At 49.9% G+C, this 6638-nt stretch overlaps 1 non-coding gene across 1 annotated transcript; it reads left to right on the top strand.

Annotated features, from left to right (window-relative positions):
• The first annotated feature begins 1971 nt into the window (after window positions 1-1971).
• TRNAV-CAC lies at window positions 1972-2044 on the top strand. Its single transcript has one exon. It is a non-coding gene; the product is annotated as a tRNA-Val (tRNA).
• The last annotated feature ends 4594 nt before the right edge of the window (window positions 2045-6638 follow it).

The raw sequence follows: 6638 nt of genomic DNA on the forward strand, positions 1-6638 counted from the left end.
TTGTGATGTAGGCAGATGCCTGAGTCAAGTTACCTGCTGTTCTATTCCAAAGTCTGCTGCAGATTCATTGTATGCTTCTGAGCCAGTCACTTAGACGAAATTTTTCAAAAGTGGCCTCTAAGTTTGGGTGTCTCACATTTCAGGTGCCTGGCTTGGGACCTGAAATACTGAGTGCCCAAAACTTCCGCTGAAGTCAATGGGAGAGTGGCAGTTCAGCATATCTGAAAATGGTTGTCCACAGCTGGGCACCTAAAATTGAGACACTCAGAATTAAGAGGCCACTTTGAAAATGTGGCCCTTAATCTCCTTGTTTATTTAAAATGGGAATGTCTGATGAGGCTAGTTCCAGTGATGTTTGCAAAGTGCACTGAGAGCACTGATTAAATTCCCTCATTGGAATAAGGGGATAAAACCTGTTTCTGAAGAGAGTTGTGAAATCCTGATGAAATCCTAAAGAAGCAGAGTCTACACTCCCCCCATTACACATGAAAAACATTTTCTCCAGTGGTCTAAGCCACTTGTATTACCTGGCACATTTCCTACAGCAAACACAATTGTACTTGTTAATTAAGCGTAAAATACCGTTTATTGCCCACTTGCTCAGCAGGGCAGTTACAAAAAATCCAAGGAGAGCTCACCGCTGAACTCAAAATCACAATCATCACTCCACTTAAACCAAAAAGTGTGACATGGATCTGTGCTCTCTCCCTCCCCCCGGAAAGCAGTTACACAAAGCAGGGAATTTACTTATTAGAACAAAGGTTTTGCAGTGACTGCTGGCTAGTGTAGGTAGAGTGGCCAGGTGCAGGACTATCCCTCCACACAGCTCCCAGGCTGAACGCTAGGGGAGGCAGGGAGAGGGGACACAAAACACTAACTTCTTTCCTTTCCCCACCCAACCTGCTTCCTCCCCAGGCAGCAGGCTCCCTCCTAGCCCCCAGAGTGCCCCTTGCTGCCCTTCCCACTACCGTGCCCTCTTTCTCCCCGCCGGGACATGCCCTGCCCCATGCCCCCCACCTCCCCCTCCTTGCCCCCTGCTGCCCTTCCCCCCTCCACACACCCCCTTTCACCCTCCACCATGCTCCCCTCCCCCCTCTGCCATGCCCCCTCCCCCTCCTTGCCCCCTGCTGCCCTTCCCCCCTCCACACACCCCCCTTTCACCCTCCACCATGCTCCCCTCCCCCCTCTGCCATGCCCCCTTCCCCCTCCTGGCCCCCTGCTGCCCTTCCCCCTCCACACACCCTTCACCCTCCACCATGCTCCCCTCCCCCCTCTGCCATGCCCCCTCCCCCCTCCATGCCCCCTGCTGCCCTTCCCCCCTCCACACACCCCCTTTCACCCTCCACCATGCTCCCCTTCCCCCTCTGCCATGCTCCCCTCCATGCCCCCTGCTGCCCTTCCCCCCTCCACACACCCCCTTTCACCCTCCACCATGCTCCCCTTCCCCCTCTGCCATGCCCCCTCCCCCCTCCATGCCCCCTGCTGCCCTTCCCCCCCCTCCATGCCCCCTCCGCCATGCACCCCTTGCCCCCTCCATGCCCCTTGCTGCCCTTCCCCCCCCCAAACCCCCCTTTCACCCTCCACCATGCTCCCCTTCCCCCTCTGTCCTCCATGCCCCCTGCTGCCCTCCCCCCTCCAAGCCCCCTGCTGCCCTGCCCCTTCTGCCCTGCCCCCTTCCCCCTCCCTGCCCCTCTGACACGCCCCCTGCTGCCCTTCCCGCTCCCTGCTGCCCCACCCACCTCCGCAGGCCCAGCCCGCGTCACAGGGGGGAGGTGACAGAGCTTCCCCCGCGGGCCTCTCAGACTCGCCCCGCCCTCCGAGGCCGGGGCCAGCCCGCGCGCCTCACACCACGGGCTGCTGCGGAGCCTCCCTCGGCGGCCGGAGTCCCCGCGCTGCTGCTGCTGCCCCCGGCGGCCAGGGTCCGGCTTCGCCTCCCTACAAAGGGGCCGGCGGGGAGCAGTGCGCCAGAGGGTTTCCGTGGTGTAGTGGTTATCACGTTCGCCTCACACGCGAAAGGTCCCCGGTTCGACCCCGGGCGGAAACAGCCAGGCCGGATTTTGCTGCTGTCCTAGCGTTAGTTTTATCCAGGGACAGGCGGAGAGGGTTTGCTAGGGGAGAGCTAGTGCCGCTGCGCTTCACAGCCCGCCGGCCACGCTGGCGGTTCTCCTGCCTTTGCTCACTAAGGAAACCTACACCAGAGGGCGAACGGTAATCGCAGGATGGAAGACACAGGGTGAAAACCTGGCTCAAAACTCCCCCTGATTGCAATGGGCTCAGGATTTCATCCCTTCCCTAGGGCGTATTCCTGCTTGAGAGGCTGGGGGCAGAGGACTTTTTAAAAGACAGAATTTAAAAATCTCTAATTTAAAAAAAAAGTTGTTAAAAATCTCTGCTGCATTTCCCCATGATGAAGAAAAATGAGAAGCTGCTCATTTCCTGCAATCAGCTGGTGCTCAGCAGCACTGACTGGACAGTCAGGGCTTAATTAAGCAGCTGATATTTATTAAAATAATTGCATTGAGATGTGCTTTGTTTTAGTGGGTATGCAAATGAATAGGGCCACCACAGCCCCGGGGTTGAGCAATAGTCAACATGGTTTCTGTAAAGGGAAATCGTGTTTTACTAATCTATTAGAGTTCTTTGAAGGGGTCAACAAACATGTGGACAAGGGGGATCCGGTGGACATAGTGTACTTAGATTTCCAGAAAGCCTTTGACAAGGTCCCTCACCAAAGGCTCTTATGTAAATTAAGCTGTCATGGGCTAAAAGGAAAGGTCCTTTCATGGATTGAGAACTGGTTAAAGGACAGGGAACAAAGGGTAGGAATTAATGGTAAATTCTCAGAATGGAGAGGGGTAACTAGTGGTGTTCCCCAAGGGTCAGTCTTAGGACCAATCCTATTCAATTTATTCATAAATGATCTGGAGAAAGGGGTAAACAGTGAGGTGGCAAAGTTTGCAGATGATACTAAACTACTCAAGATAGTTAAGACCAAAGCAGATTGTGAAGAACTTCAAAAAGATCTCACAAAACTAAGTGAGTGGGCAACAAAATGGCAAATGAAATTTAATGTGGATAAATGTAAAGTAATGCACATTGGAAAAAATAACCCCAACTATACATACAACATGATGGGGGCTAATTTAGCTACAATGAGTCAGGAAAAAGATCTTGGAGTTATCGTGGATAGTTCTCTAAAGATGTCCACGCAGTGTGCAGAGGTGGTCAAAAAAGCAAACAGGATGTTAGGAATCATTAAAAAGGGGATAGAGAATAAGACTGAGAATATATTATTGCCCTTATATAAATCCATGGTACGCCCACATCTCGAATACTGTGTACAGATGTGGTCTCCTCACCTCAAAAAAGATATTCTAGCACTAGAAAAGGTTCAGAAAAGAGCAACTAAAATGATTAGGGGTTTAGAGAGGGTCCCATATGAGGAAAGATTAAAGAGGCTAGGACTCTTCAGTTTGGAAAAGAGAAGACTAAGGGGGGACATGATAGAGGTATATAAAATCATGAGTGATGTTGAGAAAGTGGATAAGGAAAAGTTATTTACTTATTCCCATAATACAAGAACTAGGGGTCACCAAATGAAATTAATAGGCAGCAGGTTTAAAACAAATAAAAGGAAGTTCTTTTTCACGCAGCACACAGTCAACTTGTGGAACTCCTTACCTGAGGAGGTTGTGAAGGCTAGGACTATAACAATGTTTAAAAGGGGACTGGATAAATTCATGGTGGCTAAGTCCATAAATGGCTATTAGCCAGGATGGGTAAGAATGGTGTCCCTAGCCTCTGTTCGTCAGAGGATGGAGATGGATGGCAGGAGAGAGATCACTTGATCATTGCCTGTTAGGTTCACTCCCTCAGGGGCACCTGGCATTGGCCACTGTCGGTAGACAAATACTGGGCTAGATGGACCTTTGGTCTGACCCGGTACGGCCTTTCTTATGTTCTTATGTTCTTATGGGGTGAAGAGCCACAAATGAAGGTGCCAGTCCTGCCAACTGCTCCAGGCAAATGGACCCTGGTGTCCACATGAGACCCCATTGTCTGGGCTGGGGTGTGATTGTCTAGAGCTCATTTTAGGATTGGGGCCTTGGAGAAGGAATTGCAGAGACAACCCCTCCCTCCACCCCCAATACAACATGGACATTATTTCAGTAAGCAGTGCTTTTTCTGTCTAGTTACGTTAAAACTGCCAGCATCCAAACACCTCCCCAGTGTTACAGGTGTATCCATTTCATTTACACGTAACAGATCAGATAATAAGAATGATCTATGCTGAAGCAGGGATTGGTGAGGTTACAGTTTGTGGGACCCACTACAATTGAGACCCAGAAAGCACATGGCCTTGACTATTGCCGAAGGGGCTGACATGAGTTGCTTCCTACTGAAGTGGCAGACCATGGATGGGGTTGCGAGTTACCCCTCCACCTCTATATTGCTGCTGGACCTGCTGTCATTGATTTAATTTAATTTTACAACTGACTTCAGTGGAGGCAGGATTGGGCCCCAGGAGCAGTCTGAGCCATGGATTTCTAAGTGTGTCACACTGCTTTGGATAGAGTGAGACTCCAGGCAGGTGCTTGTCTCACTTGTGCTTAAGATCAACCTCTTCACCTTCTCTGTGGCAGACTCTGCATGTGCCTCTGCAGCCCTGTTAAATGTCAGGAACTAGCACAAAGGTCTGGCTGCACCAAAGAATCTCTAGCACAGGGTTTATTCTTATTCCATAAAAAGTTGCTAAAAACTTCATCCCAAAAAGGAAGAGGAATAATTGGGACATCTAAAGATATGGGTAGCCTTCATTTGCAATTTATGGTTGTGACCAATCACTGCTAGAGGGTGATGAGACTACAGCCATGTAGTTATAGACAGTGATTTGCAAAATTCCTAGAAGGGGAGAAGTCACCAGAAAAGTCTTGCAGCTACAGACCAAGGAGCATGTCATAGTCTATTTAGCAAATGACCATACAAAGTATAGAAAAATCAAAAGAGGAGAGGTGGAAAAATACATTCACTAGGTATGAAAAGTTACTTAACATTCAGAGCCAGGGAACAAATAGTTCTGTGGTGTGAGGTCAAGAGAGACAGGGAGCTTCTTAGGTACCTAATTTCCTGCAGTATAATAATATTAATAATAAAGTATTAATATAGATACAGTAAATCATTTCAAATACTGTCAATAAGAAAAGATGCCAAGAAACTACTGACATTACATCTCACATCATCATTAAAGTAAAATCCAGAAAGCTCATCTCTCTAGGCCCCCTCTTCCTGGCCAGTGCACGATTGCTTCCTGCAGTATATTTGCTATGTTTTGTATTAAATGTTTCAGGTAATTGGCATAGTAGAAGTAAGAGATGGGAAAATCCTATTAGACCACTGAAATCCATCCCCTTGTAAATGAAGGATGGTTTCCCTGGTACAGGTGTAGCAGATATTAAACTGGTGCTAGATTTTTAGACAAAAGGCCATGAAGCAGCAGCTACCATTCAGTAGCTAGGTTTACTTGATCTTGTCAAAGGACAGAGGGACTTGATGACTTCTCGAGGTCCTGGCCAGCTCTACATTTCTATGATTAGTACATTCCAACTTCACTTTTACTTCTGACAAAGCAAATCTGCAAAGCCTGAATTTGTTGACCTATTTTGGTAAGGGCCAAATCCTGACATCCTTATTTTCCGATTTTATTTAGTGTTTACTCAGGCAAAAATGTATTGAGCAAGAACTAAGGACTGAATGAGGACTAAGTAAGTGGGCAAGATTTGGCCCTGCTTGTTGGCAGGAGATGTGGAGGAGATGTGTTGCTGATTCAGCTCTTCAGGCTGCCAGGGTGGGCAACAGAGAAGTATCTCTACCATCCTGGAAGAGGGTATAGGGCTGAGTGCAGTGGCAAATTAGCCACTGGGGCCATGCCTAGGGGCTGTGACCTGTCGGGGCGCCCCGTGCACTGACCCTGTTCCCCAGCTGGAGTGCTGGGTGGGAAGAGCAGGGCAAGCCCCCGTGCCCCAACCCCGCTCCCCGGCAGCCAGAACGGGGCTAGCCCCTGCACCCTGACCCACTTCCCGGCAGGCGTGCCGAGTGGGCAAAGCAGGGCAAGGCCCTGCACCTCAACCCCATTTCCCTGGCAGGAGTCAGGAGAGGGGCTGGGGCACTGCAGGCGGAAGGGGTGGGGAGGGGCCCCTACTTGCTCTGGCCCAGGGGCCCCACAAAACCCTAATCTGACCCTGGCTGTGCACTTCCTGTCCCCATGCTTCTGAGGGATTGTCCGAAATGCAGTCAGTTCTTGCTAGCTTGTCTTTTTCTGGTGGCTGTGAAAGGTCTGTCATAGTTGAGGGCAACTGCACCTGTGTCCCCCCTCTGTGCAATGGCACCTACTCTAGGCTCACAGTTCCTCCGCCATCACATCTCCCTACCTCCTGACCAGGGTTTTTCCAGGCTGCCCAGCTTCCTGCCCACACTGTGATATTCTCAGCAAGCCAGACTGCCCAAACAGGTCCGTGTCTGGGCTATGCTTTCTCTCCAGAGCTTCTGAACAGCATAACTGCCTGCAGTTATAAGTTACTACACAGCTCTCCATAACCAAGCACATTTATTTTTAAGGTGAAAGCATCAAAAAGAAAACA

This window comes from Mauremys mutica, unplaced genomic scaffold (genome assembly GCF_020497125.1).
Source record: "Mauremys mutica isolate MM-2020 ecotype Southern unplaced genomic scaffold, ASM2049712v1 000090F_np12_subseq_1:148583_obj, whole genome shotgun sequence".
Taxonomy (NCBI): domain Eukaryota; kingdom Metazoa; phylum Chordata; order Testudines; family Geoemydidae; genus Mauremys; species Mauremys mutica.